General features: G+C 41.9%; 1 long non-coding RNA gene across 1 annotated transcript; it reads right to left on the bottom strand.

Moving 5' to 3' along the window:
- Window positions 1-4,307: 4,307 nt before the first annotated feature.
- Window positions 4,308-23,525, bottom strand: LOC308286582. Its single transcript, XR_013962109.1, has 3 exons — window positions 23,461-23,525; window positions 18,923-18,995; window positions 4,308-4,371 (listed from the first exon to the last, which is right to left on the bottom strand). It is a non-coding gene; the product is annotated as an uncharacterized lncRNA (long non-coding RNA).
- Window positions 23,526-24,086: the final 561 nt, after the last annotated feature.

The raw sequence follows: 24,086 nt of genomic DNA, 5'->3' as shown, positions 1-24,086 counted from the left end.
CCAAATTTAGCTGCACTTGAACAACCGTTCCAGGCTGCCATATCCAGCCCAAGAAACCTTAGAAACGGGGGGAAAGAATAAAATGTACTTCTTAAAATAAATGTAACATGCCTGTTGCTAAGGTATGGCAAAATGACAGGTGTTGCCATAACTTAGCTTTTTCTGAACTGACGCCACTGCGTGCGTACGTGCCTGGTCACCAAAAACAAGGACGGGTGTTTTCAATTAATCTATAATGGTTAAAATGGTGAAGTTACAACGAGTTTGTATAGGAAGGGGGCATGTCTGATAAAATAAATATCAAATCAGAAATCAGAGAAAACCCTCTCTAAAGATGTGACTTATTATTGGAGTGGGCGGCCCGATGCGGCCGCGTTGCGCGATTACAGCCCGTGGATGGCCGAGTGGGGCCCGGGCCATGGATGGAAATTTAGACCGGGGCTTCGTTGAGGCCTCCGATTAATTAATTACTTTTATTAAACATCCCGGACTAGTCCGGGATAGGCACCCTGGAATGCGTCGCGCCGCCGACAGTATAGATTGAGTTTTTTTTGGGGGGCTCTAAACTTTATTTTAAACCATTTTCAATGGAATAAATCGTCGGACCATCTAGCGTCTCTCGTTAGTAAGCGCTGGACGAGCCAGGACCACCCACGTTGGTCCAAGCAGCTCAGGGTAAGTAAAATAGCAAATAAAATATTGTATTGGATTGAAATAAAGCCAAACTTGTTCGGGATAGGCACGATTAGGGTTAACAAGCGAGCTTTCGTGACACGAAAGCTCGCTTGTAATGGCAGCGTCGCCGTCGTGTGCGATGATCGCAAAATACACGTTAATGCAACACACCCGTGGACGTGGTCGGGAAGAGAGAGCGAGGCAGACACTGCTCCACATTTGATACACTAGCCTGGGGTGCCAGCCTGAGCGCTCCTACTACGCTCCATGGACTTTATCACTCCGCTTCTAGTCTCTAAAGAACAGACTCCATGCTAACGCAAGGAAGAGCAATTATTTATTATAATTATTATTAGGGCTTTGATGCAAGTTCTGATGGGTGCAGCTGCATAAGTTGTGTTGCTTAAAGTAATGCGCCGTTGTGCTCTCCTCTCAGCTGCTGCTTAGCGGAAAAAAAGTGAAAAAAGTAGATTGACGCATCGATTTTCGGCCGTGACGCGTTGATTCGCCAATAATGCGTCGATTAACATCCCTAACTCAAATGAGTAAAAGGTCAGACACAGACGATAATAATGTAATGGCAGCAGACCTGCAACTCTCAAAGGTATTCCGTCACCTCAGATGCACAATTAGGGATGGCTCGGTATCAACATTTTGTTATCGCGGTTACCGTCCTCCCATTTACCGCCGGTATTGCGGTAATTACCGCACCCCCGTATCTATTAATTAAGGTTCGGCGATAAGACAAAATATTCCTATCATCTGCCCAAAATTCGTCTCTCCACGGTCCTATAAGCCCGACTGCTCGAGTTCCCCGTACAGCACAGTGGGTCTGGCTTTTGAAAGTAGCAGATATACAAGCTCACAACGTGTCGCGTTCGCAACGCGTTCTGAGCTTGTAGATCTTTGCAGTGTCGGGTTACTATAGTAACGTAGGCTACAGAGGCGTCAATTGGGTATGGCAAGCTATATGGCACCTGCCATACCTAGGCTACAGGGGGAACTAATAAAATGTACTTTCATCGTGCCTGTTGCTAAGGTATGGCAACATGACTGGTGTCTTAGCTTTTTCTGAACTGACGCCACTGGTAGAATACTGGGGCTTCAGACACTGCACGCTATTTGTGAACAAACCAGATGAGACGGGTATAGTGATTGTGTACGGTCTGTGATTATGCAAACTCACGTCTCAAATCGCATTGATTGAGTGGTGATATAAACATAGTAAACAGGTTTTAGTTACCAGACTTGACAGAAAAGGTTGTAGTCGAACAACGACGGGCACACGCGCTATACTGTAAAAGTACTCACTAGCGCTGGTTTCATTTTCGGTTTTAGTCCTCGCGCTCCGCGCGTATGAATAAAAAAAGAAACGGCCACGAGGTATGTATAAACATACTTGTGTGAGTTGTGTCGTGTGGATTATGGAGAAAGTTTAACCCTGCTGAGGCTACGAGGCTACTGCACTGCTCCAGTGTCTACTGTGTCTCACTCTCTGTCGGAGAGTGACTGTGACGGGCCAAGCTTCCAATTGTTCCAAACATGTGGTGCGCGGCCCAGAGCAGAGCGGCATGAAGCGCATGCGGTCCTCGCTTCTCCCCCGTTTTAAAACTCGCTCGTTCTCAATAAAAATAGCCTATTTTTTGTCTTTTTTGACCGCGGTAAGGACCCTGACACCGCGGTAGGCCGCGGTATACCGCGATACGGCGGTACGGCGGTTACCGAACCCAGCCCTATGCACAATACTATATATTTTTATTTAGGCTATATGAAAAGGACTGCGTGTACATTTTTTTTATTTTTTATTATTAATTGAAAATAGGATCAGGAATGAGTAAGTTAACAGCACATGTCAGAGGTTTTGGGAATAAAGCCAGAGGCCAGACTATGATGGTTTGGACATGTAAAGAGGAAAGGAAAGTAAGTATATCGGTATGGCCATATCATCGGTAGATTCACTGTTAGAAAAATGGTTGCACCTGTGAGCCAGGTGATCTGACCCCTACTCTCACTACATTAGTTGTAAAGGACTTTACAAATAATGCACAGGCCTTGCCCCCCCTTCATGTCAAAGCAGTTGTCAGTGTTTATAACTTGATGATGTAGTAAGACATGTAATTATCAGGACCCCAAAAGAGTGAGAGAGAAAGAGGTACATTAAAACATGAGAGACACATACAGAGATCTCAATATATGGCCATATCAGTCGGATCGGTCGTACAACATAGAGTGTGAGGGTCATGTACAACTGACATCAGAAAAGACAACAGAAATCTGCTATTAGCTGTCAATAATTATCCTGACATTAGATTGCTTTTATTTGATGTGATTGAGATAAACTATAATGCACCGCACCCCCCCCCCCCCATGTCAAAGCAGTTGTCAATGTTTATAACTTGATGATGAGAAGTAGAGTTCTCAAGTTTTGCCCAAACCAGACCATACCATACCCGACCCCAAGGGGGAAATTAAAACATGAGACACATACAGAGATCTCAATATATGACGTTATCAGGCCTGAATTCTACATGTGACAGCCACATAGCAGCATATAGATGTTGGGGTTCAAGTGGTTAATCAGTTTATTAAAGACATCCATTGATAGTGTCAGCTCACCTTCAACTTTAGAGACATCAGTTGTTGAAGTTGCAGCCTGCATTGGTGGGTCAGTGTTTGAAGCTTCATGCTGGTCATCTATTGTGACAGAAAAGTCAACACACTTGTATAAAATACCAGCAATTACCTGAATTATCCTGATATTAAATTAAATTGATGATGTTTGTGTTTTAGTAATTCACTGTTGTCTATACAGACAGCCAGGTACACAAATGAGTGTGTGTGTGTGTGTGTGTGTGTGTGTGTGTGTATGTGTGTGTGTGTGTGTGTGTGTGTGTGTGTGTGTGTGTGTGTGTGTGTGTGTGTGTGTGTGTGTGTGTGTGTGTGTGTGTGTGTGTGTGTGTGCGTGCGCGTGTGTGTGTGTGTGTGTGTGTGTGTGTGTGTGTGTGTGGAGACAGGGAATTACTACTTTGTGGGGACCTCATGTCCCCACAAAGATAGTACAATCGGAGAAAAAAACCTTGTGGGGACACATTTTAGTGTCCCACAAGGTGTTTAGGGGTTAGGTTATTAAGGGTTAGGGTTAGGGTTAGGGTTAAAAATGAATGGAATGTCCCCACAAATATAGTAGACAATGTGTAATGTCCCCAGAAAGTAGTAATTGCAAACCTGTGTGTGTGTGTGTGTGTGTGTGTGTGTGTGTGTGTGTGTGTGTGTGTGTGTGTGTGTGTGTGTGTGTGTGTGTGTGCGTGCCTGCGTGTGTGTGTGCGGATGGATGGATATGAATGGTTTGCACCTGCTTCTCATATCCAATTACAACATAATGTGTTTCAATAAATTGTTAAGTTGTCTCCACCTACCTTTGTATATGTGAGGAAACCTCTCCGCTAGATCATTCCTGTGGATGTTGTTCAGAACATTCACCACGATCTTCTGTGCTGCATCACTGGGGTAGCTGCACACTATCAGACGAGCGATGGTCCTCTTGCCCCCCTTCTTCAGGGGTCTCTTTGGGATTGGATCGAGGCCTTCAAGGACATCAGGTTGTTGCAAACCCAACTTGAACATCTCCAATTCAAAGTTCTCCAGCTTATCCAGAGTTTTGAAGATGCGTCCCTCAAGTGGCTCCATGGTTGAGACCTGTTACAAACAGAAGATGTTCAGCTTCATCTCAGCTTCATTATCTTAAGGTGTTGGTTGTGAGGTTTTTTATTTACATTGCCACATGTAGGTCAGTGAAAGCAGTGGGCTTTGTCCACAGAGAATGAAGAAACATGCTAATATCAAACATTAAAAACAGAGCATGATATCCACACTATCTATGTGTGAAAACTATGGGCATGAATTATATCCAAAGAGCTCCTCAGCTCAAAAGGCGATTTCTGTGGACAAGACAGTATAAATACTGTTGCTGAATGTAGAACGTTGCATTAGATGGGACATAACAAACAACTGAGGCATGGCTGTGCAGTAGGCAAGACTGCTATGAATGTGTGGGTGTGCAAATTAAAACAACTTCCAACATACTGTACAATAGAGCATTCTATTAAAGAGGTCCTCATTTTTTTTAATAACTTTTATTTAGACATTGCACATTACAAAACATCATATAAAATCACACTCGTGTGAACTGAGCGGTGGTGTGTGTGTGTGTGTGTGTGTGTGTGTGTGTGTGTGTGTGTGTGTGTGTGTGTGTGTGTGTGTGTGTGTGTGTGTGTGTGTGTGCAACAGCGCCCCTCCCTTAACATGTGTGGTCAGAAAAGGTTACTGCAGGCTACAGACAGACAGACAGACACGGAGACAGACAGACAGACAGACAGACCCACACACACGGCCACGTATAGGAGCGTTGTGACCACCGCTCAAAAAGGATACATAAAAACCTCACACCACATAATATACAAGGACATATACAAGGAGATGGGAAATATACATAGGCTAACTGTACAAAGGAGGTAGAAGGATAAAAGATTAAAAGATAAAAATAAAATATTCCATGTGGGTTTAATCCAACAACCACAATAGATCTGCCCAGGCTTCATTACCTCTTGCCTCATCCACCAAGAGATCCATTTTAATTCTTGCCTTCAATTCAGAATGAAAGACAGACACCCGATCTGCTAACCCTAACCCAAATTGATACAATATCTGTCTCTAGGCGTTGTACTGAGACCCAAAATAATGTTTGACAATTCTACTATAAATGTGACATTAAGCTGAGACATAAGAGCAGAAACATGGTCCAAAAGTTACCCAGACACCGACATGAAACAAACATATGTTCTGTATCTTCCTTTACCAAACAAACAGCACATAGAGGATTAGGAACAAGCTTCCATTCATACAAGTTTGACATATTTGGGAGAATTCAATGCAATATTTTGAAATTGAACTCTGACAATTTTCTATCTGGAGATAGTTTTATAGTTTGTAGCTGCCATATGTTACTCCACATGATGTTTGCTTGGTCAACTAGTACAGCTTCCCAATATGCCTACATAATATGCTTTGTTATTTTTTCTTTTAACAGCAGCTTATATATTATTTTATAGGTATAACCTGTCAGAGCCATGCGTGCAGCAGTATTGTCATCTCTCGACGTTATAGGCCTACTGTTGTTTATAAATGGGAGCCATTTTCTTTATTTTTTTTTTCAGTCTTCAGTTAGTTTATATATACCGTAATCTTTATTCAGGAATCGCACAGGGGGTCCATATCAAAATCACCAATAACAGCAACAATACAGTATACAGAATAAAAATACATAAAAGACACATAACAGGCATATGCTGTCAGTGCACAACAAAGAGGCTTCTGCGCCAATGGCGCCACAGACTTGAGCTATACCTAAAAGAGCTTTTAGTAGGGTCCGTTAGTTTCATTAGAATATCATTCTCAGATTCATTCAACCGACACATGAATCTGTACATCAAGTTTCTTAGTAGAGCTTTAAAAGTAGGTAACCCCAGACTCACAAATAATTGGCTGGCGCTGTGCCATCTAGGCACACGCAATAACAGCCGCAGAGCGTCATTTTAAGCTACATTTAGTCTCTGTCTCTGCCCCACAGGTGAGCAGTGTATAAGGGTGTGCAGTACGCTCTAAACAGTGAAGCTTTAACATCAATGGAGCACATGTGGAATCTTTTCTTAAGCATGTTTGCTTGTGCATAGAGTTTACTACATTGGCGATGGATATCTCTGTCATCTGACAAATCATCTGATATGTAGTGTCCAAGATATTTAGTTTCATTACATATATCCAGAGCTTTGTTACTCAGATAGAACCGAGGGAAAACAGACCTCCGATCATCTTTAGAGCGCACAATCATGATGTTACTTTTCTCTGCATTGTACTTGATATCAAATTGGTCGCCGTACTGAGAGCATATTGAGAGTATCTCTTGTAACCCAGCACTGCATGGGGAAAGCGCCACCATGTCATCCGCATACATAAGATGGTTAATGACAGTATCTCCTACTACACAGCCAGTTTTACAATTATTTAGACGGCTGGACAATTCGTCCATGAAAACATTGTACAAATAAGGAGAAAGAATTCCTCCCTGTCTCACCCCATTACTTACTTTAAAGCTAGCAGAGACCGAGCTACCCCATTTATTTTGAATAAGCTGGTTTGCATACCAAAAAGCTAGGATGCGGACAATGTATTTGGTTACCCCCCTTTGTGACAACTTAAGAAACAATTTGCTATCATTTATTCTATCAAAGGCTTTTGAAGAATCTATAAAACATAAAAACATAGTTGTGTTTAGACCTTGATACTTGGATATTAGTTCTTTCAAAGCAAATATGCACATGTCAGTTCCATGTTTTCTTTTAAACCCAAACTGATTGTCATTAGTGGAAATATACATTGCTATTCTACTAGTATGATTGTCTCCAGGACTTTAGATAGCACACTGGCCAGAGCAATCTGTCTATAGTTATCTTTACTATTGATTTTTCCAGTCGTCTTTTATGACAGGCACCAGCTGTACAGCTATCCTAGAATCTGGTAGAATGCCATGTTTAAAGAAACCATAAAAACACAAGGCAAGAAGAGGGATTACCTTTCCGACTGGCATGTTTTAAATGCTCAGCCGTAATACAATCGACACCACAGGCCTTATTGTTCTCTAGATTTACAATGGCTTGCTGAATTTCGTCTGGAGACATCACTAAGTTCTCAATGGGGTCAACATTATCTGGTATAAATGTATCGTTGTTAATACAGTTAAACAGCTCATAGTAATGCTGTCTCCATAATTCAGCAATGTTGTCTGAACCACATACGCCATTGATATTAGATGGCAAGGGAGCTTTACAGTTATTCAGTCATTTCACTTCCTTCCAAAAGTCACAGTAGCTGCGATGACTAAGTTTACCAGCAAGGGAGTCGGAGCTCATAGTGGCCTCATTCCTGCTAATAAACCGTACAGCATGCTTGAACCTCGCATTTGTGCGCTTTTTATTTTCAAATAAAGGCCCATATCTTATTCTACCTGTCGCAGCCCATTCTTTAAACGCTTGCCTGGCTGCTGAGTGAAGTTCAGCCACATGTGAATTCCACCCTGGCTTACTATTAGGGATGTCCCGATACCACTTTTTTGCTGACCGAGTACGAGTACAAGTACTTCATTGTGAGTACTCGCCGATACCGAGTACCGATACGAGTACAATTAATAATACAAAACAATGTGTTGTCATCCTCACAAATCTTAAAATTAGGGATGTTCCTAGCGACTAATTTCACTGACATGTACACGACAATTTTGAAACCTATTCGGATAACCGAAAATTAATTGATGAATTTATTTATTGACATTAACAAGCAGAAAATAGCCAAATCTAGCACATTTCAATCTATTAGGCTAAACCTCATTTGAAAAAGATATCAAGAGTATATGAAAGCCTTTTAATAATGTTTATACTATTGGAATCTGCTCCAAAATAATTGATTACATCACCAGTGAAAGACGTAAAACTAGGGCAAGTACCAATTAACTCCCCAGCACAGCAGCACAGCTGACAGGACTCCTCGTTAAGCGACCTCTCTCATCTCGCTCATCTCTCATCACTGTTAGGCCTACTTTAAACCATTATTTATGGCATTCGCAGCCAACTCATGACTGAGACTACTTTCTCCATGTTCTCAAAATCTCACCTCAAAATGGATTATTCTTCAGATGAGCGGATCACACTGATGCAACAGGCTCGAGCCGAGCTGCCGAGGTAATGAGTGAGTGATTCACATCCAGTCGCCTTTTTTGGATTTGATTTCTCCATCAAAGGCAAAGCACTCAGTGACTCAGACAAACTTTGCATCGTAGCAAGTTTTAAGATTAATGAATGATGAATGATGCTGCTAAATAACTCAATGTAGCCCTACTCATGTTGAACAGCAGAAAGACAGACAGACAGTCTGCTGCCGCTCCGTGCACTCATTGCCAAGGGTGTCGCACCAAATTCTGGGCCCTGGGTACAAGGATTCACTGCTGGCCCCCCATGAATGTTCTTCATGGGGTATTAAAAAATAGCAGCTCTGCAAGCTTGCAGTGCGGCCCTGTGAGCTTGCATATCTGCTATTTTTCAATAGCAAAAGTATAAAAATAATTAAGGCCCTGGCTTTCACCTTGAGCCCTAGTAACTCAGTCCCACTTTTCTCCCCCTTGTGACGCCCCTGCTTGGTATCGGAGGCTGGCGTGAGAATTATCGGGCGAGTACGAGTACTGCAAAATAGGGTTGTATCGGGCAGAGTACCGATACCGCGAGTACCGATACCGCAACCCTACTTACTATGACAGGTACGCCTATTATTGTATTTGTATAAGGTCTTACTAGAATCAAAAAGACATTTAATTATGAGATCATACAAGAAGCACAATTCTTTTCAGTGCAATTCATTTTTGCAATTTACATCACAACATAGCATCCTTTGGTAGTTCAACAGTTTCTAGCAAAATGTCAGTGTTATTGGTGTAACTGCTGATAATCTTATCCGTTAGACCAGAACTGACTCTGTTATTATCAACACTTAACCTGGGTATGTTCTCCACTTTAATGTTCATTACAATCGGAATATGGTCAGATGTAGCTAGATCATAGCAGATGTCCATGTTTATTAGCGAATCATGCGCATCCGCCGTGGATATGCAATGATCGAGCCAAGATACAGTATGCCACGCGTCACTGATGTATGTGTAGCTTTTTGCAGGCAATAACATTTTACTGGACATAAACAGGCTATTATCCTTGCAAAATTGCAGTAAGAGTCTTGCAAAGACGGAATTATCATCGGAGACATCTGCATTGTACAGTAGGTTGCGTTTCAGTTTGTCCTTTTTCCTAAAGTCATGTTCCTCTGCCGAGTCTGCCGAAGGACGACTGGGATTTAGTTCCAAAATCAACCACCAGGTGGAGCAGTTGAGTAAGAGCAATGTTAATAGGGTCTGTAATTAGTTATTTTTTGTATTTATTTTCTGTGAGTTATTTTTGCTCTCAAATTGTAATTATTAGTTTTAATATAAATAAAATTGGCTTGCTTAAATTGAGATTGTTTGTATATATTGTTGAAATCAGAGCCAAATGAATCCACAACCCCCCAAAATCAACTGAGCTTAAAATAAAGGGATGAGCCCTGGCCCCCAAATACCGTAAGTATTATATTATAATAACAGGGCTTTACACATAAATGATGTTGCATCAGTGGTGTAAAGTAACTAAGTATTTGTACTTAAGTACAATTTTGAGGTATCTGTACTTTACTTGAGTATTTCCAATTTCTAATACTTTTACTTCTACTCCACTACATATTGTACTTTTACTTCGCTATATGTTTTGAAAACCTTAGCTACTAGTTACTTTGCAGTTATACATTATAATATATATATAAAAAAAACATATATTAACCACTTTGTCTTTAGCCTTATTTTATCCCTTGGCTATTTGATAATAGCCGATCTACAAGCTCACAACGCGTCGCGATGCGACACATTGTAAGCTTGTAGATCTGCTATTTTCAAACATTTTTTACTTTTACTTTTGGCACTTTAAGTACATTTTGATGCCAATACTTTCATACTTTTACTCAAGTACATTTTGTAACGAAGTATTTCTATATTGCTGTATTGATACTTTTACTTAAAGGGATATAGCTTGATTGAATATTTAGATATTTGATGTAAATGTTACCAGGCCCTCCAGGCACAGGGCCTCTCCCCACACACACCCATTGTAACTTCAAACTTCATTTTAACCATGATAGATTCTTTAAAAACACCCATTATTTTTTCTGGTGACTCATACCCTCTTAATATGTGAGCAGGCTGTGTTTTTTCGATAACTTTTTTCATTTATTTTTAATAATATTTTTTTTTTGTATTTCATTTTTTCCATTTCCCCAAATACTTCTTAAAAATAAATGAAAAAAGTTATCGAAAAAACACGGCCTGCTCACGTATTAGGAGGGTATTATGAGTTGCCAGAAAAAATAATGGGTGTTTTTAATGAATCTATCATGGTTAAAATGGAGTTTGAAGTTAGAATGGGTTTGTATGTGGAGAGAGGCCCTTCCACTGCTCCCTGTTGAAAGTGGAATATCCCTTTAAGTATAAAATGTGAGTACTTTTTACAACACTATACTTAAAGTACCACAAGTAAAAGTGAATGTATATTTATAGCCCGTACATACGGCAACGCTCTGTAGAGAAAACGGCGAGGTCCCGGGATATTGCCGTTGCGTTTTGCCTTTTTATCAGGCGTTCATATGAAGGCAAAATGATGTAGGGTTCATGTCATGAGTGATTGGTGGCCGAGTGGTTAAGTCATTGTGTTCTTGGTCCGTGAGCCCCGGGTTCGCTTGCCCAAGGCAGATGTCTTTTTTTTTTTCTCTCAGCTAAGGGGGTCCTTGCTTCATCTCTCTCTCAGCAAACTTGACCTGGGGGAAAAAAAACTCTCTCTCACCCCCAACCCCCACTGTGTTTGTATGACTCTCTGTATAAACTGTCTTGCATAGGGGGGTTGTGGGGAATCCTTGGCTCTTGGAGCCAAACAGGTCTACCCACTACCTTGCATATCGGGGGTTGGGGAACATTCAGGGACATTGTTTAGTACAGCCAACTGAAAAGTCACTTACAGGTAGCTGCAACTCCAAAAGCATATCCTTACCTCCCCATGACCTTTCTACTGTAAATACAATTTATTTTTTTATTCTGTTATGATCATTTAATTTTGTATGAATTGAGTACAAAGGGACCCTATATAGGAAACAAGCATATAAGCTTTCTTGTGGTCATAATGCTTTTAGTTTAGAACTGTAGAGTCCTATACTTTTTCCGGGCACGTACCTTTTTGGCGAAGCCCGAACTGGCGAACAGGGGAAAAGAGACCTACCGTAGCGATCTGGCGAAAGAAAAAGGGGAAAAAAAACCTTCTGCATATTTTTCGTCTTTTTCGTTTAATCCTTCTGGACAGGGCGTTTATCGTGCGCTTGCCCAGGCCTTACGGCCTGGGCATAAATATAACAATTGCATTCACCACGGCTTCGTAACTCGCGCGTCGCTCCGCCGGCCGCGCGGCCCTGGCCCGCTCTTCGCGGCCACTCGCGCCTGCAGCGCTCGGGGGCGAAGAGCAGGACCAAGGTCCGCTGGCCTTCGCGCCGCTTGCAGTGTCGTGGACAATCGAGCGGCTCCGCCTGGAGCTGCGGCGTCATTTACAATAACGCCACGGGCAACAGGCGAGACCAATGCGCAAGCACTCAATAACTACGAAAAATGCCTTAAAACAGAGCCATGTTTAAGACAATAAAACGATTCGCCAGATCGCTACGGTAGGTCTCTTTTCCCCTGTTCGCCAGTTCGGGCTTCGCCAGATCAGGACTTTCCCCTTTTTCCTAAGCAAACTTCTAAAAAGTATTCAATCAATCAATCTTAGCGGACCATTTGCACTTCCTGCTTGAAATATAACAAAACATGTATAAGGGAAATACCTGCAATGTTTGTGTATCTTTTCTCTATTGCAAACTGCTAATAAACTCTTCAATTAATCAAACTGTTTCCCAAACACTTTTCATGTGTGGGTCATGGACAACACATAATATGTGTCCATGACCCACACATGAAAAGTGTTTGGGACCCATATTATGGGTCCCATTCTTCGTGAAGAAATTAAAAAAAAAAAAAAAAAATTGCATAAATTAGAAAACATTTTAAAGAAGTAGTGAAAATAACCAATCTGCAAATTTGGGTACAAAAGACATGTTCTTAAGGCAACTATAGTAACGTGTTGCATACTGTAGCTCTCTCCCCCTCCCCCCTCTCTTTCTCTGTCATGGGGGGAGTACATTGCCGGCAGGATTCGAACTCAGCAGATTAACAACTAAGCAGTCTAACCAGTTGAGCGAAGCAACACACCTCATATCCTGAATCGATGTAGTTATACCCAACACCGCAAGACCTTTTAGTGAAAAAAATAAAAATAAAAGAATAAATGTCTATATAGACCTGTTTTTTTTTTTTTTTTTTTTTTTTTAAATCATTGTTCCTCAAATTCTCCTTGTATGGTTATGATCTGTGGGAAGTATGTGTCTCTGATGTCTTGGTACAGTGGGCCACATTTCCACATTTTGTGCGCAGTGGGTGCATGCAAAGTCTGTTTTCTCTAGAGAGCCAGGTATTTCTATGGTGGCCTTTCTCAATCACAAGACTAGTGCTCACCGTGTCTGTACCTAGTTAATATTTTTCTTTGTCTTGTCCTACTCCCCAACCCCCCATGTGAGACAGTTACAGCTACTTTGCCTCCTTAGAACGGGGTATACTCCAGGCTCCAGCTAAGAGCCAAACAGGTTTGGCCACTGTTTGTTTTTTCATTCATACCAGCAATGCAGCTATAGGGTAGTTGTGTGACCTCTGTCAAAGTTGCGATCTGTAAATTCAACACATTTCAATAAAATGCATTATAAACAGTAAAATAAACAATAAACAATAAAATGCATTTCCATACAATTAGTGTGAAAATATAATTATTATAATGCACAACAACTTTGGATGACATGCAAATTAGTAGTTTAGTATAGCCAATTATCTGTAGCAGGGGGGCAGGGAGCAATAAGGGGTTAAGAGTCTTGCTCAGGGACACATTAACTCCTAGCTGGCTTGGCCAGGAATCGTACCTGGGACAATCAGGGACAAAAAAGTTTACAGGATTGGTCCATTTTGAACAAAATGACTTAAATCATGAACCCAGCTTGTGATTACAGATACATTCCACACGCACATTCCCACTATAAAGGAACAAATTACACTCTTTTCATATTGGCTATTGGCATATATGGTTATAGCGCCACCAGCAGGTCGACTTTTGCCAAACTCATTTGTGTGTGCAGAAACACCTCTATTAATACTAATATGCATAATTTGTGTTGTGTTTTAACACAAATTACACTCTTTTCATATTGGCCTGTTATAGCGCCACCAGCAGGTCGACTTTTGCCAAACTCATTTGTGTATAAACACCTCTATTAATACTAATATGCATCATTTGTGTTGTGTTTTATTGTCAATCTTGACAAAATCATTGCACAGTAGTCGCAGTGGTTTTAGCTCAAACTGGCATATAGGACCCGAACTTGTAGATCGGTTAATTTCACTACTTCTTAAAAAATGTTTTCTAATTCATGCAATTTATTTTATTTTTCTTGAATTTCTTCATGAAGAATGGGACCCATATGTGTCCATGACTCACCCACAGATGAAAAGTGGAAACAGTTTGATTAATTGAATTATTAGCAGTTTGCAATAGAGAAAAGTACAGTTTCATGACAGTATCTCATATAACATTGAAAGACAGACCAATACAACATAGTGTATAGTACTACTGTAGGATAACCCCTTTGGCAAGGAAAGTTTTTACATGGCGCAATACTATCCCTAGTGGCCACCAGTGGTAGCTGTGGGAGATGGGGGATGAGCGATGTCAATTGGGACAAAATGGATCGCAATCTACTGTAGTCCCCCACCACATACACACAGGTTGACCCGCATTCCTCAATAAAAGCATTAATACACACCAGTCTGTTACAGTATTCGTCCACATTGACATATGACTCGTATGGCGTGTATATATTAATAATGATAAACGATCTGTCAGTGCATTTAAACTCGATGGCTATAGCCCAGTCAATGTCTAGTCTTACCACTGACACGACCGGGTCCAATGTGCAGCTCCATAGTATCGCTACACCGCCCGGTATTCTCCCACGTATCAGCTTGTCCCTGAGGTCGGTTGTTGACTCCCCAGCTCCGTGGAAGTTGGGGTGCAGTGCATAGCCCATCGAGGTCCTGTTTAGCCAACCACGTCTCCTGAAGACAGAGTATCTCGCACTGCTCTAATAGTTTATCCACGACGAGTCGTCTCGATTTGTCTGCCGCACTGTGCCCAACGCGCAGGCCACGCCCATTATAAGACACAATCCGTATCATAGCGGTACGTTATCAGGATACAAGCGCTGGGGTAGTGCCCCCGTCACCCAACCCTCCTCGGCTGGAGAGACTCTGGGCTTTCTTGGCTCAAAGTAGCGGCGTACAAACGTCCCAGCTGGCCATAGCCCAGGATCATACATTTCCGCCATGTTCATACACTCCGCGGGTACCTGAAAGGAGCTGTGTCTGGTCTGGGCCAGACCGACAGGTGACTACCCGGACCTGTTTCTCCACCAAGTAATCCTTAAGAGTGTCGGCTTCCAACTCAGGGTCAAACTTTGTGGCGAAGATTCACCAACTTGGTTTTAACCACCGTGATGGTGGAGCACACACCTGTGCCGACGATGCCCTCCTTCTTCCTCTCCCGTTTAGCAGGCGCCCCGCCGTCCCGAGGCTCGGGCCGGGTGGCTCCTCCACGTTCAGGAGTCCTCGCTGGTCGCTGTCGCGGTGGCCGTTTTCTCACCACCTCGGTCCATTGAGGAGGTGTAGGTCGTGAGGCGTCGCCGGTGTCCGCTTGCTCTCGTAGGTCGATGTTACCAGTTGTTTTGTCGTTTTGGACAGACACACCAGCACTTGGTCCGGGGTCCCGTTTCAGGTTGACGTTGTGCAGGGTTTCTACTGCAGACATACGACTGGCAAGTGACACAGTCACATCCCGTAGCTTCTCACAAGTAGTCAGGTTTGTTATGTTAAGAAATGTATGTTTGTCGGATTTTTGTGAGGATTTGTAAAACTATACATTTTTGGAATCTTCAGAGGGGGATTTTTGGGGAATCCAAAAATCAATGTTTCCATTTGCACAGACACCTGCAAAGGTGCCATTTTGGATGTTCAAAATGGCCGACATAAAATACATCATTTGTGCTATCTTGGCTTCTAGACAACCTAGAAACTTAATTAAACATGCCAATCCTATGTTTTCTGGGTCAAGGAATTGAATGAGTAAATGTTGGGTGTAAAATGTTCCGGACCCCCACCCCCTTTCTGGGGGTTATCTATTTTGGGACCTCCCAGAACAGTATACGCCAGCCAATTAATGTCCTATTTTCATAATAGTAGAGTTGTTTTGTAGGTTTTAAAACCTCCTGGGCTCATTTATTGCACTTTTAAAGCAGCCAGAATAATCCTTCTGACTTTTGGTTGGGGTCTTTCCTCACCTGGGACCCTCAGACAGACCCTTGAGCCTATCTCAGTAATCGCTCTACTCCAGAGCAATGTTAAATTAGATCATAATTGAAGCATAAAAGTTGTTGTAGCTGGGCTTTGAAAACAAAAAGGAGTAGTAGCAAATACCAGGGGTCTTCCACAGGGGGCCCGGGACCCCCGGGGGGGGGGACCTCAGTTATACAGGAGGGGGCCCGCCAAATCTTGATGGGATTTGAAACTGTAACCTTTGATGGTTTATTAGTATTCTCAGTATTATTTATAACATTTTTGTGTTGGACAGTTATGGTTGACAGGTGTTAATTGCGTTTGTGGGGAGGGGGGGCTTGGGGGGGGGGCTAAAGCCCCCTCTAGCCCCCCCTGGAGCCGTCCCTGTTGCAACGTATTACTTTAGGCGCGCAGACTAACATGTCCATTTATTGCACTGCACTCACACTGACAACACAACATACACACCTCTGTGTTATCGTCACCCCAAAACCCACACCCTATCCTCTTAAAGAGCTCATGGTCAATTATGCCCAAAGAGATTCACTACATGTCCTCTCTAATAATGTTGACAGTCTTTGTTTGTATTGTTTAAGCAGCTGCACCATCCCTTGCAATCTGCTTTGCAACCACATTTGATGAGCTCAAGTATTGCCTATATTTATATGAGTTAAAGCGAAGGATCTCAACGACTTATGTCTTACCTTAGTTTCCTTTTAGTTGACCTTGTATCAGTGAACTGTACTGTCATGAAACTGTACTTTTTCCTATGCAAAACTTCTAATAAATACTTCAGTCAAATCAATAAAAAAGCCTTTGAAGCAGGGAGGGCAAGACACTTGACTAGAACATACATACCCTCCACTTTCTGAATTCCATCTATTTTCTTCAATTGATGGAAGCTCAGGGGAATTTGTCAGGTATGACAAAGTAGGCATCATAATACGATACCTTCATCAAGGGACATGATTTTGAGGAAGTGCACACACATGAAGAGGCTGATGCCCTGATTCCTCATCAAGTCCTTGCCTCTGCTGCTTATGGTGCTTTGTGAGACATATGTGTTTGGTCACCCGACACTGCTGTTACTTCTCTGAAATTTGCAACAGTCAAAGCCAAAGTACAAAAAAAAAGTAAATAGATATATTTGAGCGAGTTCAAGTTATTGAATGTCACAAATGTCAAGGGTTCCTTGGCCTACACAATTTGTCATGGGTCAACGCCTACTTGAAGCCTGATAATGATGACATTGCCGTGTTTACAGTTCAAAAGGTCCAACAACCAACTCGTGCTGCACTGCTACCACATATCCTCCGTGCCAACTATGTCACAATGCGGGATAAATCATACCTGACAAATTGCCCTAAGCTTCCACCAATCGAAGAAAATGGGGGAAATTCAGAGAGTGGAGGGTATGTTCCAGTCAGGGGTCTTGCCCTCCCTGCTCAAATAACCTGCCTTCCACTCTATGCTATGGTGGAGACTGTGTAAACACGATGATGAAGACAAATAGATCCTGCATGTCTGAAATTACTGTATTGTAGTGAATCTCCTTGGGCATAATTGACCATGGGCTCTTTAAGAGGATGGGTGCGGGTTTTGGGGTGACGATAAAACAGAGGTGGGTGTGTGTTGTGTTGTCAGTGAGTGCAGTGCAATAAATAGACATGTTAATCTGCGTGTCCCAAAATATGAAGTTGCAATACCTTAAATATTGCAATCCCAGCAGTAACACCTGTCAACCATAACTGTCCAACACAAAAATGTTATAAATAACACTGAGAATACTAATAAACCATCAAAGTACAATACCGGTACATAAACCAAGTTTCAAATCCCATCAAGATTTGGTGGGCCCCCTGTAGTAACTCTGAGGACCCCCCAGGAGTCCCGGACCCCCTGTGGAAGACCCCTGGTATTTGCTACTGCTCCTTTTTGTTTTCAGAGCCCAGCTACAACAACATTTATGCTTCAATTATGATCTAATTTAACATTGTTCTGGAGCAGAGCGATTACTGAGACAGACTCAGGGGTCTGTCTGGGGGTCCCAGGTGAGGAAAGACCCCAACCAAAAGTCAGAAGGATTATTCTGGCTGCTTTAAAAGTGCAATAAATGAGCCCAGGAGGTTTTAAAACCTACCAAACAACTCTAATGTTATGAAAATAGGACATTAATTGGCGTATACTGTTCTGGGAGGTCCCAAAATAGATAAACCCCCAGAAAGGGGGTGGGGGTCCGGAACATTTTACACCCAACATACTCATTCGATTCCTTGACCCAGAAAACATTGGATTGGCATGTTTAATTAAGTTTCTAGGTCGTCTAGAAGCCAAGATAGCACAAATTATGTATTTTATGTCGGCCATTTTTAACGTCCAAAATGGCGGCTTTGCAGGTGTCTGTGCAAATGGAAACATTGATTTTTGGATTCCCCATGCTCTGAAGATTCCAAAAATGTATAGTTTTACAAATCCTCACAAAAATCCGACAAAAATACATAAGGAACCTGACTAAAGTGCTCGTTTGAGCCTCGATGGCACTTTTCACCCTGCTCATGTCCAAGCTTAACTGTTGCAGCCGCCCCAGCAGTGAAGAGACATCAATGTGGTCATAGCCGATAGGCGGTAGCTCGTCCAAGTAATGTGAAACAAAGCGTGGAATGTTCTCCCCACATTCGTTCAACTTAAGGCATGCTTTGATATTGTTCGAGTCCTTCTGCGGTCCCTTGTGTGAGACGCAGCGGTGCGTGGTGGACGGGCACAACACAAACAAAAGCTTCTTAGACGTATCGATCCACTCCGAGCTGAAATTGTTTGTGGCCAACAAAACAATATTGTCATGGCCTAGAGTTCTCATTTTTATGGAGAGGAAATTTAGTAGTTCATCCTCCACTATAATTTTACCGTCGGTTGTTTCAGGTTTAGTTCGAGGAGAGACTGCAGCTACACGGCTACCTGCCGCCGCCGCCATCTTATTGATTTGTTATTGATTTGTCTGCTATTGATCTACCCACCCCAATAAAGATGTTAAGTTTGTTGTATACCGGTAAATAAACTTACTGTGTGATGTTTCCTGCACCAGGATAGGAGGTTCCCCATGTTTCTGTCTTCCTTGCTGCTTTTTCTAGTAGTCCTGGTGATAAATGGCAATAACAACATTGATATTTACACTCTGTACTTTCTGCTATGCACAACAAGGACCTCGGGCCGGCCCAGTTAGGGCCCAGTGGGGCGGGGCCTTAAAGGGATATTCCACTTTAAAAAAAAACTTTGGGTCATTTTATTGTCTAATCAGGCTTTTATGAACACCCTGAACAGATTTTAATTTGATTGATTCAATATTTAGATATTTGATGTAAATGTTATCAGGCCCTATAGGTCCAGGACCCCTCCCCATACACACACACCCATTGTAACTTCAAACTCCATTTTAACCATGATAAATTCTTCAAAAACACCCATTATTTTTAGGAAAAGATACAGAACCTTGAAGTGGGAAAAGATTCATTTTAGCAGGAGTTGTGTCCCCTCAGCCATTGCGGCATTCAACAAACCCCTTCCATAGGATGGTTTTCTGTGTACAGTGGGGACCCCATGTATTGTCTTGGTGATTTCTATGTTCGGTTTTTTGTTCAGGGACAAACATTATTATAAAAAAAGAGCTGCACTAGCTCTTGGTGCTACAGATATGTAGTTAATATTAAAACCGGAATATACCGGACATCTGAGCAAGGAGTCTCAGCCGCGTCGTCTTTTACCGTACTGGGTCATTAAAACCGAAATAAATTATTTTTATCTGAAAATCGGAGATCGTCTAACCTTCCCTAGTCACCACTCGTCCATCGATAGCTCATGGCTGCTCTGACATGAAGCAGAAGTGACGTCAGGTCCTTTCCTTCTTCAGGCTTCCTTGCAGCCGTCCGTTTACTGTTTAGACGATTACATTAGCATAGCTGGAGTGCTAAGGGCTAAGCTAGCCAAAATGCTCACATCGACCGTTCAGTCATACCTGGACCATATGCTTGTATTATATGCACACGGATCGCGCACGCGAAACGCACGGGGAGACGATGCCTCGGCCTAAACCTCCACTTTATCCCGATGGAGATCCAGATATTCATGGTGAGCAAACGACCGGGGGATTGAAAAAAGAGAGAAAAACAACGGCGCAGTTCAAGAAGGAGGGGTGGCGGGCTCATGTTTAACATAATATTACGTCTCAGATCATAATACAATAATAGAAATGTCACAGCTAATCTACCAACAACCATTCTATTTCGGCTGGCGATGTAGTTAACTACTCTTTGACACAATTGTGTGTCACCTCTGACATCCCAGACCGCTTTGTGGTTTCACCGTGTGTCAGAAATTACATTATTTCAGGCATGTGGGCCCTATTTTCATTGGTGCCCATCGTATCTCTAATTATTTTTGCAGTTTTTAGTTTTGTTTAGATTTTTTTTAAATACTTCAAATAGCCGATCTACAAGCTCAAACGTGTCGATGTAGATCAGCTACATAGAATCCATTCCTGCTTGATTAATTTTTAATCGTGCATAGTTGATGAGATACATGTTTTGTGAATAAATATTTTATCTCAATTAGCTGTAAGATATTTTAAATGTAACCATTGTGCAAGTTCATAGTGGTCAATTAGCAAAGATTATGCATAAATATCTAACAACTCAACACATACACATGGTCATTTTCTGCTCAATGTTAAGTACTTATTTTCGCAAATATGTTTATTCCCTTAAAACTGATCACTTTTAGCAGGGTTACCCTTCAAAGCTGACATCAGCACCAGGAAGTTGCTGAGAAATTTGCTGAGTGGGCGGGGTAAATTGTGTCCTACAATGGTCTCTGCCCATGTAATAAACGAATATGGCCATAAACAAAATACAAATCTGTACATCATTTAGCCTTATAGATAATATTTTTGGAAACCAGAGGTCACTACCAAACTTTACTCAGTTAATCCTGGGGTGATCAATCAATTTCTGCTTATATATATATATATATATATATATATATATATATATATATATATATATATGTGTGTGTGTGTGTGTGTGTATATATATATATATATTTTATTTAAAAAAAATGAGGCCATAGCTGAGTGGTTAGTGAGCCTGTCTGGGTGGCCAGAGTCCCTGGTTGTCCCAGGTACAATTGCAGGACAGGCCAGCAATGTCGATGTGAGCAAGACTCTTACACTCAGAGGATGAATTTCACCTATATGTATATATAAACATAATGTGCTCCTGATTGGCTATGTTTACGCAATGTTTATTTCTGGACTAGAACAATAGTCTGGTTGCTCTACTGGTAAGCAGATAATACATCAATACAATAGGCTAGGTAATACATCAATACATCAACATCCGTATATAAAATGCATAGCAATATCAATCTATAAAAAAAAAATACAAAATAACGTACTGTAGGTAGACCAAGCACCTAATCAATAAAAACCTAAAAAATGCTATCTAGTTTTTATGTCTGGTCATTTAGGGTAGGAAAGTGCTACGGTAAGTGCTATGGGCTCAGGTGGAGTCTGAAGAGGTGAGTCTTCAGGCCACGGCGGAAGATAGGGAGTGAGTCTGTTGTTCTAAGTTCGACAGGGAGTTTATTCCACAATTTGGGGGCCAGGAGGGCGAATTGTCTAGTACTAGTGGATTTTTGACCTGGGTTTTCAGCGAGGGTTCTGTCAGTATCCCTGTTTTAGCTGATCTGAGTGAACGGGTGGGGTTGTAAGGGTTGATCAGGGTTTGGAGGTATGCCATACCTTTGGCTGCCTTGAAGGCCAGCACCACTGTTTTGTATTCTGTGCGGGCCGCAACCGGGAGCCAATGGAGGGACCGGAGAAGGGGGGAGACATGTGAGAACTGTGGCTGGTTGAAGACCAGTCGTGCCGCGGAATTTTGGATCAGTTGGAGAGGTTTAAGTGCACATGCCGGGAGTCCAGTGAGGAGAGAGTTACAGTATAGTCACGTTTTGATATGATGTCTGGATGAGGAGCTGGGCTGACTCCTGGGAGTCAGCCCAGGAGTAGGGACTGGAGGGACTGTTCTACTACTATTCTATTGTAAATGGGTTATGCACGGTGCATCGCCTGTTTGTGCGGGATTTGGCAGGGATTAACAGCTCCTCACACAAGCTGACTCATAAGGACAAGCTTTGGGATGTGATGTGGCATATCGCCTTTCATCTCACTGGAACCTTATTGGTCCTGCATGGCATATCCTGACCTAATGAGAACTGTTGGCGGTGGGCTGTGCAGCATTTCCACCGGTAGTTCAACCAACCACCACACATATATCTGACCTCACTCCTACATTTTACAATGTTTTACAAGGGTAACTAAAATGAGTAAAAACCACCGTAAATATTTTATTTGTTTTAGAAATAGTATGTTTTTCACTCAATAGGGACAGCACCCATCATAGGTTTATGATGTAATTTGTCCATATGTGGTCCAGCCCTATGGATGTGTTAATAAAGAAATGAAATAAAAATCAACTTGCAACAGGAGTTGTCTCTATTGAATGAAAGATTAACTAACCCGGCTGTTTACATGTCGAAGTGTCCTTGGGCAAGATTCTGAACCCCTAGTTGCTCCTTTGTAAGCTGGTTGGTGCCTTGCATGGTTTCCACCGCCATCGGTGTATGAATGTGTGAATGTAATACACAATGTAAAGTGCCTTGGATAAAGGCGCTATATAAATGCACCATTTACCATATTATTCCTAAAATAAGTAAAATATTGAATTTGTAGAGTCTGAAGGACAGCTGACCCGGTGGATTTGAAATGCTGCAGGTCTATGATTTTGAGGTGTGCCATCACACAGGCCATCTCCATGGCAACACGGTTACAGTGACCGATGGAAACCGTGACAACCCTGCTGTATGTGTTGTGGTCCTCAACCAGTTTCACTATGGAAGATGGACAGTGTTCTACAGTTGCAACTTTGGATAAAGCAGGGCTTGTCAAAGTGGGTGGCAATTAAAGCACCCTTGGGTCCAGGGATGTCTCAGAATTCTTTGATAATATTTGGAATTTATCAGTTTAACCCCTTAGACACTCATACTAAATGTGTTCTTTTTCGATCTACACCAACATCTTTTTGCTAAAAATAGCAGATCTACAGGTTGTGGTTCAAGTGGTTAAAGGTTGAAGTAATTTTAAATCTGTCCTAATGGAAATAGAGTTTTCTCTGTAAATTACGGTACGTAAATCTGTACATTGTACAAATATTTGTACAATATATATATATATATATATATATATATATATATATATATATATATTTGTACATACATTGTACAAAGATGTTGTTTGAATTGTCCGTAAAAAAATGATTTATTTCGAGGGGTTATTCCTAATAAAGACATTTCAGACAAGCATTTTTCATGGATTGCATTTCTTCCATGTTTATTAAAAAATGGTCTACAGGAAGTGAACTGTGTTTGACCCCATACATAAAGAGAGAGAGAGAGAGAGAGAGAGAGAGAGAGAGAGAGAGAGAGAGAGAGAGAGAGAGAGAGAGAGAGAGAGAGAGAGAGAACAGGCATGGATTGTATTCAGAACTCACTTTTAGTAAGTCAAAATGTTGTGTATAACTCCACATCAATGGGCAGCAAAGCTCTCCTCAAATGAGATGACCTTAAAAAAGAGAGAGAGGAGAGAAAGGTGATCATGGTATTTGAGTTAAATGATCACAGTAATTACATTCTTAACTAGAAAAGAAAATGTCTAAGAAATTTTAAGTGTGCCTGCAGCTCGCTAAGTCTGTGCAACCTTGTGTAGCGGTTGGTGTTAGCATTAGCGTTTAATTTTTTAACATTAACATTTTTTGCATAAGCTTTAACATTATCGTTTTTCATATGACACCACTCAGGCGTCTGTACGACAAACGGTTCACGAGATAAAGGGTCACTTCCTGTTTGGTGAGGGGCACTTCCTGTTTTGCGAATTGGGCCCCAATTAAGGTTAAGGACTCTTAATCAAGTAATTTGACGCCACCCACGCGTCTGTACGACAAACGGTTCACGAGGTAAAGGGTCACTTCCTGTTTGGTGAGGGGCACTTCCTGTTTGGCGAAATAGGCCCCAATTAAGGTAGCCTGGCTCCAGCCAATAGACCCGCCCACTCTCTGAGTGAACTGCATCTCTTGGTCTGGATGTGTCATATGACGTGTCTCTTGCTACCGAAAGCTTC

This window comes from Nannobrachium achirus (assembly GCF_963921795.1).
Source record: "Nannobrachium achirus genome assembly, chromosome: 6".
In the NCBI taxonomy this organism is placed as follows: Eukaryota; Metazoa; Chordata; class Actinopteri; order Myctophiformes; family Myctophidae; genus Nannobrachium; species Nannobrachium achirus.
Note: the sequence above shows the minus strand (reverse complement) of the source record. Positions and strands in the feature narration are given on the sequence as shown.